Genomic DNA, 12004 nt, shown 5'->3' with positions numbered 1-12004 from the left:
AACTGAACAATTCAACCTGCCCCCCACCCCCTCCCCCCATCCCAGACAATACCTCCCCAAACGAGGTACAAGCCTAAATAGAACATGTTCTCTTCGCACAGTATGTCTGTGAGAGTGCGGTCTTAAACCTAAACCCACAGTCCCGCTCTTTAAAGTCGCGTTTTGTTAGTGGATCAAGCAGCAAAAAGAAAGATTTGTATGTATTTTTTTCAAATAAAAAAAAGGCGAATCCCTTGTGCAAACGGAATGACAAAAGCACCACTTGTAGATGTATATAATTGTATTCCCCGTCTTATAACAGGCATTGAGAGAGAAAATAAATAAAATGTATAAAGGCTCTCAGCCAAAAATCTAATTTCAAGTAAGGAAATCGTAGTAAGACAATGAAAAATAATAGTAATTATAATAGTAGTCTAATTGAAGCTGAGACAGCTTACAACCAATCCCAAAAAACTATGTGTGCGCAACGTTGAACGTTTGCTGGGCATAAATGACGCTCAAAACTTTTTTTAAATTAAAGTGAGGCCCCAGAAACCGTGTAGCCTCGACATTTACTGTTTACTGGGTCAATGCAAACGGATGCAGTAAACAAATAACCCAAAATATTTTGAGTCACTGAGACAATGTGTAAACAAACTAAATAGGTGAGCGAGATAAGGCACGCACACTAGATGATCAAAACATTAGATCACATCAAATAAGCCTGAATAGTTCCACCAACTATACAAGACTAGCCTGTTATATCTAAACATAATTGTACCCCAAGTGGGTATAGTACTTACTATCCACAGTTCGCAAGCAACAGTTGCTGAACTGTGAGCATATTCAAGACTTCTTGACGTTGAATGTGAGCCATAGCCTCCTCCGGAGATTCAAATGTGTGGTCTTTACCCTCATGAGATATCCATTAACGGGCCGGGAATCGCAGTCCATACTTCACACTTGGATGGTCCCGAAGTACTCGTTTGGCCTGTCCGAAAGCTGCGCGCTGCCTGGAAACAGTGGGGGAGTAGTCCTGGTATATGGAAAAGCTCTGTCCTCAATCGTAGCAACCACCTGTGTTTTCATTTCAACTATCTCAGAGCGTAGTAGTTTGATGGCCTCGAATGTTCATTTCAGCACCGCCAGGCCAAGCCGCGCCCCGGGGTAAAGTGTGCGTCCCCGGGCCCTCAGACTCAGGAGAGGGCGGTGATGAGAGCGGGTCTTGTAGGCCGGGTTTTCTCAAAGTCATGTTCTTGGCCTTATGTTCGGTCGACATGCTGACATTCGGAAGCAAAGTAGTCTTGGTTTTTACGGAAAGGGATCACCAAATTAATATTTGAAAATAAATACGGTTCTGCTGCAGAATTCACATAAACTTTAAGAATACCACGGGAGCCAACGGAAAACACGTCAGTCGCACATGGCGTCCCCTACCCCGATTTCAAGTTTTCATAACAATCTGAGATCGGTATTTTTAGGCGCCGATTTTAAATAAAAAAAAATATATATTATTATTTTTATACCTTTATTTAACTAGGCAAGTCAGTTAAGAACACATTCTTATTTTCAATGACGGCCTAAGAATGGTGGGTTAACTGCCATGTTCAGGGGCAGAACGACAGATTTTTACCTTGTCAGCTCGGGGGATCCAATCTTGCAACCTTAACTAGTCCAACGCAATAACGACCTGCCTCTCTCGTTGCACTCCACAAGGAGACTGCCTGTTACGCGAATGCAGTAAGCCAAAGTAAGTTGCTAGCTAGCATTAAACTTATCTTATAAAAAACAATCAATCAAAATCACAAGTTAACTACACATGGTTGATGATATTACTAGATATTATCTAGCGTGTCCTGCATTGCATATAATCTGACTGAGCATACAAGTATCTAAGTATCTGACTTGAGCGGTGGTAGGCAGAAGCAGGCGCGTAAACATTCATTCAAACAGCACTTTAGTGCGTTTTCCCAGCAGCTCTTCGTTGTGCGTCAAGCATTGCACTGTTTGACTTCAAGCCTATCAACTCCCGAGATGAGGCTGGTGTAACCGAAGTGAAATGGCTAGCTAGTTAGCGCTAATAGCGTTTCAAACGTCACTCGCTCTGAGCCTTCTAGTAGTTGTTCCCCTTGCTCTGCATGGGTAACGCTGCTTTGGTGGCTGTTGTCGTTGTGTTGCTGGTTCGAGCCCAGGGAGGAGCGAGGAGAGGGACGGAAGCTATACTGTTACACTGGCAATACTAGAGTGCCTATAAGAACGTCCAATAGTCAAAGGTTAATGAAATACAAATGGTATAGAGGGAAATAGTCCTATAATTCCTATAATAACTACAACCTAAAACTTCTTACCTGGGAATATTGAAGACTCATGTTAAAAGGAACCACCAGCTTTCATATGTTCTCATGTTCTGAGCAAGGAACTTAAACGTTAGCTTTCTTACATGGCACATATTGCACTTTTACTTTCTTCTCCAACACTTTGTTTTTGCATTATTTAAACCAAATTGAACATGTTTCATTATTTACTTGAGACTAAATAGATTTTATTGATGTATTATATTAAGTTATAATAAGTGTTCATTCAGTATTGTTGTGATTGTCATTTTTACAAATAAATAAATACAAATCGTCCGGTTAATCGGTATCGGCTTTTTTGGTCCTCCAATAATCGGTATCGCCGTTGAAAAATCATAATCGGTCGACCTCTAGTACATAGCATATATCAAAGAGCATGAGACTCCCCAGAACTCAGGGATTCCAGACAGAAGATAACTCAATCTAAATATCGATATTTCACTCCATTCCTAACAGTTACTAAATGTGCGACAAGTTGTTTTGATGCGTACCAGTTGCAGTATTTTATAGCTATGCCTTACAGTAGATACATTAGTTGTGTCATCTGTGGAGAGTCATGTTGGGAGGTTTGATCTGGGGGGAGTAAAAATAGTCCCGTTTCAGCCGAGGCAATGTAACATAAACACAGGTTTTATTATTCCAGTATTGAGTACAATTTCTAGGAAGAAAAAATACAATATGGATGGAAAAACATGATTTAGGAAGAAGGGAGGGGAGAAGTGTGGAGGGGATGGGAGGGAAGGGTCGAGGGTTCAGTAGGCCACTGTTTACTTGGAGGAGATTACTTTGTTTTTGGAGGGAGGTCACTTTCTCCTGGGGAAGGCCCTCCATGTTTTCCTAACACTTCTCCAGTGTCTGCTACACGTCTGGGACACCGCTGGGCCCTGTCAGTGTCCATCCCCAGCCCCTCTGTCACCAGAACCATCAGGAAGGCTGGATTGTTCACCTTAACTTTCAGGAAGGGAAAGCTCACCTTTGTGTGCGGGGACTAACAGAGCCGCCCGCTAAGCCTACTGGGATATGCTAGCTGTTCTGTTTTTCCTCCCTCTTGTTTGGTCAAAGTGCTGAGTCCCTTTTAATGCCACAGTTTTTGTTTGTTTGTGCGTGCACGTCGTACTCGCAGGTACTAGTCCCCCTTATCTGAAGCCAAGCCCGTCCCCATCAGCTCAAGATTGTGGGAGTCTAAAGTCCTGCAGAAGCTTTCCCTCACTCTTTTCCAGGTATTTCACATATTGGAGGATTAGATAATGTCTTTCATGTACGACTGTGTTTGTCGAGGTCGGATCAAAGGGAAAGGAATTTCCAGGGACAAGTTCACACAAGTTTACTCTTGTTGCTGCATGTCCAATGTTGCATCTATTTGCCAGGGATGCCTCAACTGCCTGGATAATATTGGGGTGCAAATCAAAAGGGCAGGCAGCAGAAGATCCAGTCAGTGCATGGATTGTATTACAGTTTTTGACAATTGCTTCCACATGATTTCTGAAACTATGGCTCCTTTTCTCTAAACTCGACATACAAAACCCCAAAACACAAAAACCCAAACACTTAATTCAAAACATTTTTATAACTCTTCTCAAACTGGTGTTTTTGCATGAAAACCCTACACACAAACCATCAAACTATTAGCTCTTATACACGCCAACTACACGCCAACTACACACGGATGTGACAAATGTGTCTTTTGCATGTTCAGTGTGCAGTGGAGTCCACGGCAGTTTGTCATAGCACTCACACGTACATGTAAGTGCACAAATATACAGTATGTATGCATATTCAGTATATATTTACACTGTAATCAGACATGCAAGGGGGGGAATAAAATGCATTTCTTTCTCAAAACATTGTATTTTCATCTAGATTTCGGGATGAACAGTAACAGACAAAACACATACAGTAGAAGAGAAACAAATGGGCTTGTCCTCTTCCTCCTCCTCATCCCCCTCTTCCTCTCACTCTTCATCTAACTCGCTCTCCAAAAGTGGCCTCCATTGTTGTCCAAACCAAGAAAGCCAACCTGAAGCCTATTTAAAGTGCTCAAGCTCTGATTTCTAAGTGTGTTTTCACACGTGGGCACTGGGTGCAGGTAATCGGTAAATGAGTGTGGCATTTTGAATGGCAGTGTTTTCCAAACGAAACACAAGACCTGTTAGTTTTGAATGACGTGTCTAATGTAGAGAACTGTTGTGCAAAAAGAGTGTTTTACAATTGAAAACTGAGTGTAAAACAGATAATGTGCTTGCAGTGTTGCTGACTTGGTCTGAAGATGAGGTATTGTGAAAAACTAAGGTACAGTGTCAGAGGCAGTGCAGGTTAGCTTTCTCTCAGTGCTTCCTAATTACAGTAAATTATGAAAAATGTTCATCAAATTAGGTTTATTCAGCATTTCCATTAATGTTGGATTTGCACCACTGTGATAGTCACTCTCACTGGTGAGAGTTTTAACTCCCACCACTTCGACAACAAACAAACAAACCCATTTAAGTTGTTTTAAATGATGCAACCAGGTGCTGGGTGATGGAGAGAGTGGCATTGAAAGGGTTATAATAAAGCTCTTGGAGAGAATGAGGGAGTGTTGTTCTCTGGCTGAGCTGCAGATGGAATTAGTTTAGCAAGAACAGAGCAGATCTGTGGAGCTCTCAATGGCCATGTTTGTGTATATTGGTTTGAAAGAGTAGTTTGGGTGTGTGTGTGTGCAGAGTGGAGAGAGTGTCATTGATGATGAGGATGATGGTTGTGTTTGTTTGCCTGTGCATGTGTCAGAGAGCGTGCGTCAGTGTGCAATGACGTTGTTGTGTTTGTGTGCCTGTGCCTTAGTCGTGCCGTGTTGGAGATGGTGTGTGTGTGGATGGTGGGTATTTATTTAGGAAGGATGTGCCATGTTCCCGACAGGTGCACCTGGCGGGTGGTAAGTCTATAAGCAGTAGGTCACATGGTCAGCCCATGTGCCAGAATACTACGGAATATGTGATCTCAGACAGGGACACAATTAGAGGCTTGCGTCCCAAATGGTACACTATTCCCTATATAGTGCACTACGTTTGACCAGGACCCATAAGGCTCTTGTCAAAGTACACTACATGGCCAAAAGTATGTGGACACGTGCTCTTTGAACATTTCATTCCAAAATCATGGGCATTAATAAGCCCTTTGCTGCTATAACAGCATCCACTCGCCTGGGAAGGCTTTCCACTAGATGTTGGAACATTGCTGTGGGGACTTGCTTCCATTCAGCCACAAGAGCATTAGTGAGGTCGGGCACTGATGTTGGGCGATTAGACCTGGCTCGCAGTCGGCATTCCAATTCATCCCAAAGGTGTTGGGTGGATCCACGATGGGTGGATCTCACTTTGTGCATGGGGGCATTGTAATGCTGAAACAGGAAAGGGCCTTCCCAAAACTGTTGCCACAATGGAATCGTTTAGAACAGTGGTTCCCAAACTTTTTATGGTCCCGTACCCCTTCAAACATTCAACCTCCAGCTGTACCCCCTCTAGCACCAGGGTCAGCACACTCTCAAATGTTGTTTTTTGTCATCATTGTAAGCCTGCCACATATGGTACATTTATTAAACATAAGAATGAGTGATTTTTTTTTTGTTGTCACAACTTGACTTGTGGGTAGTGACAAAGAGCTCTTATAGGACCAGGGCACAAGTAATATTATAATAATCAATAATTTTGCTCTTTATCTAACCATCTTACATATAAAACCTTATTTGTTAATCGGAAATAGTGAATAACTCACCACAGGTTAATGAGAAGGGTGTGCTTGAAAGGATGCACATAACTCTGCAATGTTGGGTTGTATTGGAGAGTCTGTCTTAAAGCATTTCCCACACACAGTCTGTGCCTGTATTTAGTTTTCATGCTAGTGAAGGCTGAGAATCCACTCTCACATAGGTATGTGGTTGCAAAGGTCATCAGTGTCTTAACAGCGTGATTTTCCAAGGCAGGAAGGATACTCCAATCCAGAAATCTAGCCGTGGCTTCTGATTTAAATTACATTTTCACAGAACCGCTTGTTGCAATTTTGATGAGGCTCTCTTGTTCAGATATCGGTAAGTGGACTGGAGGCAGGGCATGAAAGGGATAACAAATCCAGTTGTTTGTGTCATCCGTTTCGGGAAAGTACCTGCGTAACAGCACACCCAACTCACTCGGGTGCTTCGCTATATCACATTTGACATTGTCTGTAAGATTGAGTTAATTTGCACACAAAAAAAATCATACAATGATGGAAAGACCTGTGTGTTGTCCTTGTTAATGCAGACAGAAAATAGCTCCAACTTCCTAATCATAGCCTCAATTTTGTCCAGCACATAGAATATTGTTGTGGAGAGTCCCTGTAATCCTAGAATCATCATTCAGGTGATAAAAAGACAAGTGAAAATTATGGTCAGTAAAGAACTTTAAGCTTGACTCTCAATTAAAAAAAATAAAAGTGTCAATAATTTGCCCCTTGATAACCAGCGCACTTCTGTATGGTGTAAAAGCGTTGCATGGTCGCTGCCCATATCATTGCATAATGCAGAGAATACATTAGAGAGTTCAGGGGCCTTGCTTTAACAAAGCTAACCATTTTCACTGTAGTGTCCAAAACGTCCTTCAAGCTGTCAGGCATCCCCTTGGCAGCAAGAGCCTCTCGGTGGATGCTGCAGTGTAACTAAGAGCCTCTCGGGGGATGCTGCAGTGTAACCAAGAGCGCCTTGGTGGATGCTGCAGTGTAACCAAGAGCGCCTCGGTGGATGCTGCAGTGTACTTCAAGAGCCTCTCGGTGGATGCTGCAGTGTAACTAAGAGCCTCTCGGGGGATGCTGCAGTGTAACCAAGAGCGCCTTGGTGGATGCTGCAGTGTAACCAAGAGCCTCTCGGTGGATGCTGCAGTGTATTTCAAGAGCCTCTCCTATGACGGTGCCGCGCTGAAAGTCACTGAGCTCTACAGTACGGGCCATTCTACTGCCAATGTTTGTCTATGGAGATTTTATACACCTGTCGGCAACAGGTTTGGCTGAAATGGCCTAATCCACTAATTTGAAGGGGTGTCCACATACTTTTATCTATATATAGAATTTATGCTGCCCAACCAGTGGGCATCCATTCATTTATTTATTAAATAATAGGATGCCCACTGGTTGGCGTTGGGTTCTTTAGCAAATAAAGGGTAGATTGATGACCCAGCAGTGTTTAAGGCCCAGGTTCTGCTGGGTAATATAATGGACAAATCGCAGGCCTGGCATCTGAGCCAGCAGGGAGTGGGACACCCTGTGGACTGGAGGAATGTTGTCTGTGGGCTTTAGAACTATAGCCCCGTGAAACCAGACTGACCACTGAGCTTACGTTTTGTTTCACTTGATACGTGAAGTGAAACAGAATGTGAGCTCGCAAGATCAGGCTGGCTTAATGAGACTACAAGGTCATACCATGGAATATAAAAAATTGGCACAAAAAATAGTAGACATTTGGGCAGCACAAATTCTTCCGCTAAAAAGGTCCCTAGTATGCGTCTGTGCCATCTTCGTAGCTGATGAGTTCAGACTGTCAATCTACCTGACCAGATGTACAAGTAACTGACAAAATAATAGAAACACTTGAGTAAATGAGGTATACAAAGTGTATTGAAAGCAGGTGCTTCCACACAGGTGTGGTTACTTAAGGAATGAACATCCCATCCATCATGCTTAGGGTCATATGCAAATGCAGGGTAGGCCATTATTTTGGCTACCATGGCTATTCCCTCATAGGATGACAATGCCCCCATCCACAGGGTACGAGTTTGATGGTTTGATGAGCATGAAAACGATGTAAACCATATGCCATGGCCGTCTTAGTCACCAGATCTCAACCCAATTGAACACTTATGAGAGATTCTGGAATGGCGCCTGAGACGGCTTTTTCCACCACCAAATGATAGAATAGAATTTCTCGTCCCTCCAATAGAGTTCCAGAATCTATGCCAAGGTGCATTGTTCATTGTTCTACTGTTCTCTGTAGGGGTGGCCCAACAACCTTTTAAGACACTATGCTGGAGATTCCTTTATTTTGGCAGTTACATGTAGGCTATCATGTGACTTTAGCTGAGAATGCCCTGTCACCCTGTGCACATTCCGACTGGAACGTAATTCTCTTGTTATGCACTTTTTTCTCTACGCATATTCTGACTTTGCTATTCACCCACTTTTTTTTTTTTTTTTTTTTTTTTTAACCCTTTCTCCCCAATTTCATGGGATCCAATTGTTTTTAGTAGCTACTGTCTTGTCCCATCGCTACAACTCCCGTACGGGCTCGGGAGAGACAAGGTTGAAAGTCATGCGTCCTCCGAAACACAACCCAACCTGCTTCTTAACACAGCGCCATCCAGCCCGGAAGCCAGCCGCACCAATGTGTCGGAGGAAACACCGTGCACGTGGCAATCTTGGTTAGCGTGCACTGCACCCAGCCCGCCACAGGAGTCGCTGGTGCGCGATGAGACAAGGATTTCCCTACCGGCCAAACCCTCCCTAACCTGGGCGCCGCTAGGCCAATTGTGCGGCGCACCACGGACCTCCCGGTCCCGGCCGGTTACGACAGAGCCCGGGCGCGAACCCAGAGTCTCTGGTGGCACAGCTGGCGCTGCAGTACAGCGCCCTTAACCACTGCGCCACCCGGGAGGCCTTATTTTTTTTATTTTTTATTTTAAGGACAAATTCTTATTGACAATGATGGCCTACCTCAGCCAAACCCTCCCCTAACCCTGACGACGCTGGGCCAATTGTGCACCGCCCTATGGGACTCCCGATCACAGCCGGTTGTGATACAGCCATGGATCGAACCAGGGTCTGCAGTGACGTCTTAGACCACTGCGCCACTTGGGGGTGGAGATTTTAAAAATGGTGTGTCTACAGCTACACTATACAAACCTTGACTTAATTCCACCACCTTTAAGCATGAAGAATAAGTTGGGGCAACCTGTCGGTTTCAAGTGGAATAACATCAACTTTATTTTTCCTATAGAAATAACACTCATTCTCCATGCACTGATTTACACATGGATAAAATCTAGGTAAATTAGTATGCTGTTTGGGGAAGGAGATTTGTAAATATGAATGACAATTGTTAAATATCTATGTTACCTTATGATTGCTGGAGACAAATCATATGGCAGCAAACTGAAGCATATCAACCCATCACCTTTTCCACAGGGCAGTTTATGAAATGCCGGCCTTATTTTTTTTTTTATTTGACCTTTATTTAACCAGGCAAGTCAGTTAAGAACAAATTCTTATTTTCAATGACGGCCTGGGAACAGTGGGTTAACTGCCTGTTCAGGGGCAGAACGACAGATTTGTACCTTGTCAGCTCGGGGGTTTGAACTCGCAACCTTCCAGTTACTAGTCCAACGCTCTAACCACTAGGCTACCCTAGTCTACCCTGCCGCCCCTTATAACCTGGGATGAAGTTTGGAGACCCAAGCTATAGGCTTCTGTAGCCATGCACAAATGACAGTATAGCACCAAACTTACCAAGTTGATTTATGATTTCTAGAATCTTTTAATTATATTCCCAGACTTTTCACAATTTTTTTTTTACAATTTGTATTGTGTTAAATATTAGCCACTATCGGTAGCCACCTTCAGTTCTACCCAAATAGGCTACATTTATAACTGTCACTTTAGTGTTAGCTTCCTTACATTTACCTTTCCTCTGTCACGTTGGTGTGGTTGTTCCTGAGGATCCCTAGCAATAGCGGATCATATTTGGGACATGGAGCCTATTTGAATCATTATGGAACACATTGTGTGTGTGTGTGTGTGAGAGAGCTCTCTGAAAGGTCATGGCTGGATGAGGTGTGTGTTTCACAGCTGCTCTCATTTAAGACTACACCGTGATGAGAGCATTAACATACGCACACCATGTAACCTGGCCCTACCCTGCCTAGGTTCAACCACGGCCCCTGGGAGTATGTGGAGGAAACCCCTTGGCGCCAATAAAGCAGGAAAACAGTTAAATCATCTGTGTGGTGGATGAGGGTCAGGGAGGTGGAATAGAGGCTCTGTGACTGATTTTTGTGTTCGTACTCTCGCTTTGCCTGTGAATTGAGCAGAATGATTTTCAGGGGCTGCTGTAAATATTATATAGGGGTCTGATATGTACAGTGCCTTGCGAAAGTATTCGGCGACCTTTTGCCACATTTCAGGCTTCAAACATAAAGATATAAAACTGTATTGTTTTGTGAAGAATCAACAACAAGTGGGACACAATCATGAAGTGGAACAACATTTATTGGATATTTCAAACTTTTTTTAACATCAAAAACTGAAAAATTGGGCGTGCAAAATTATTCAGCCCCCTTAAGTTAATACTTTGTAGCGCCACCTTTTGCTGCGATTACAGCTGTAAGTCGCTTGGGGTATGTCTCTATCAGTTTTGCACATCGAGAGACTGAAATTTTTTCCCATTCCTCCTTGCAAAACAGCTCGAGCTCAGTGAGGTTGGATGGAGAGCATTTGTGAACAGCAGTTTTCAGTTCTTTCCACAGATTCTCGATTGGATTCAGGTCTGGACTTTGACTTGGCCATTCTAACACCTGGATATGTTTATTTTTGAACCATTCCATTGTAGATTTTGCTTTATGTTTTGGATCATTGTCTTGTTGGAAGACAAATCTCCGTCCCAGTCTCAGGTCTTTTGCAGACTCCATCAGGATGCTGCCACCACCATGTTTGACAGTGGGGATGGTGTGTTCAGCTGTGTTGCTTTTACGCCAAACATAACGTTTTGCATTGTTGCCAAAAAGTTCAATTTTGGTTTCATCTGACCAGAGCACCTTCTTCCACATGTTTGGTGTGTCTCCCAGGTGGCTTGTGGCAAACCTTAAACGACACTTTTTATGGATATCTTTAAGAAATGGCTTTCTTCTTGCCACTCTTCCATAAAGGCCAGATTTGTGCAATATACGACTGATTGTTGTCCTATGGACAGAGTCTCCCACCTCAGCTGTAGATCTCTGCAGTTCATCCAGAGTGATCATGGGCCTCTTGGCTGCATCTCTGATCAGTCTTCTCCTTGTATGAGCTGAAAGTTTAGAGGGACGGCCAGGTCTTGGTAGATTTGCAGTGGTCTGATACTCCTTCCATTTCAATATTATCGCTTGCACAGTGCTCCTTGGGATGTTTAAAGCTTGGGAAATCTTTTTGTATCCAAATCCGGCTTTAAACTTCTTCACAACAGTATCTCGGACCTGCCTGGTGTGTTCCTTGTTCTTCATGATGCTCTCTGCGCTTTTGACGGACCTCTGAGGCTATCACAGTGCAGGTGCATTTATACGGAGACTTGATTATACACAGGTGGATTGTATTTATCATCATTAGTCATTTAGGTCAACATTCGATCATTCAGAGATCCTCACTGAACTTCTGGAGAGAGTTTGCTGCACTGAAAGTAAAGGGGCTGAATAATTTTGCACGCCCAATTTTTCAGTTTTTGATTTGTTAAAAAAGTTTGAAATATGATTTGTGTCCCACTTGTTGTTGATTCTTCACAAAAAAATACAGTTTTATATCTTTATGTTTGAAGCCTGAAATGTGGAAAAAGGTCGCAAAGTTCAAAGGGGCCGAATACTTTCGCAAGGCACTGTATATCTGTGGAGATGGGGGTTTGGTTTTATTTGCTTGTATGAATGGTGTGCCTCCCC

General features: G+C 43.3%; 1 protein-coding gene across 1 annotated transcript in view; it reads left to right on the top strand.

Moving 5' to 3' along the window:
* Positions 1-12004, top strand: part of LOC110529198 (monocarboxylate transporter 10) — an 85248-nt gene that overhangs the window by 67548 nt on the left and 5696 nt on the right. The gene's annotated exons all lie outside the window — the stretch shown is intronic.

The sequence above is a fragment of the Oncorhynchus mykiss genome, chromosome 8 (genome assembly GCF_057628025.1).
Source record: "Oncorhynchus mykiss isolate SJ-2025 chromosome 8, ASM5762802v1, whole genome shotgun sequence".
NCBI classification, from domain to species: Eukaryota; Metazoa; Chordata; class Actinopteri; order Salmoniformes; family Salmonidae; genus Oncorhynchus; species Oncorhynchus mykiss.
This window is presented reverse-complemented; position numbering and strand designations above follow the sequence as displayed.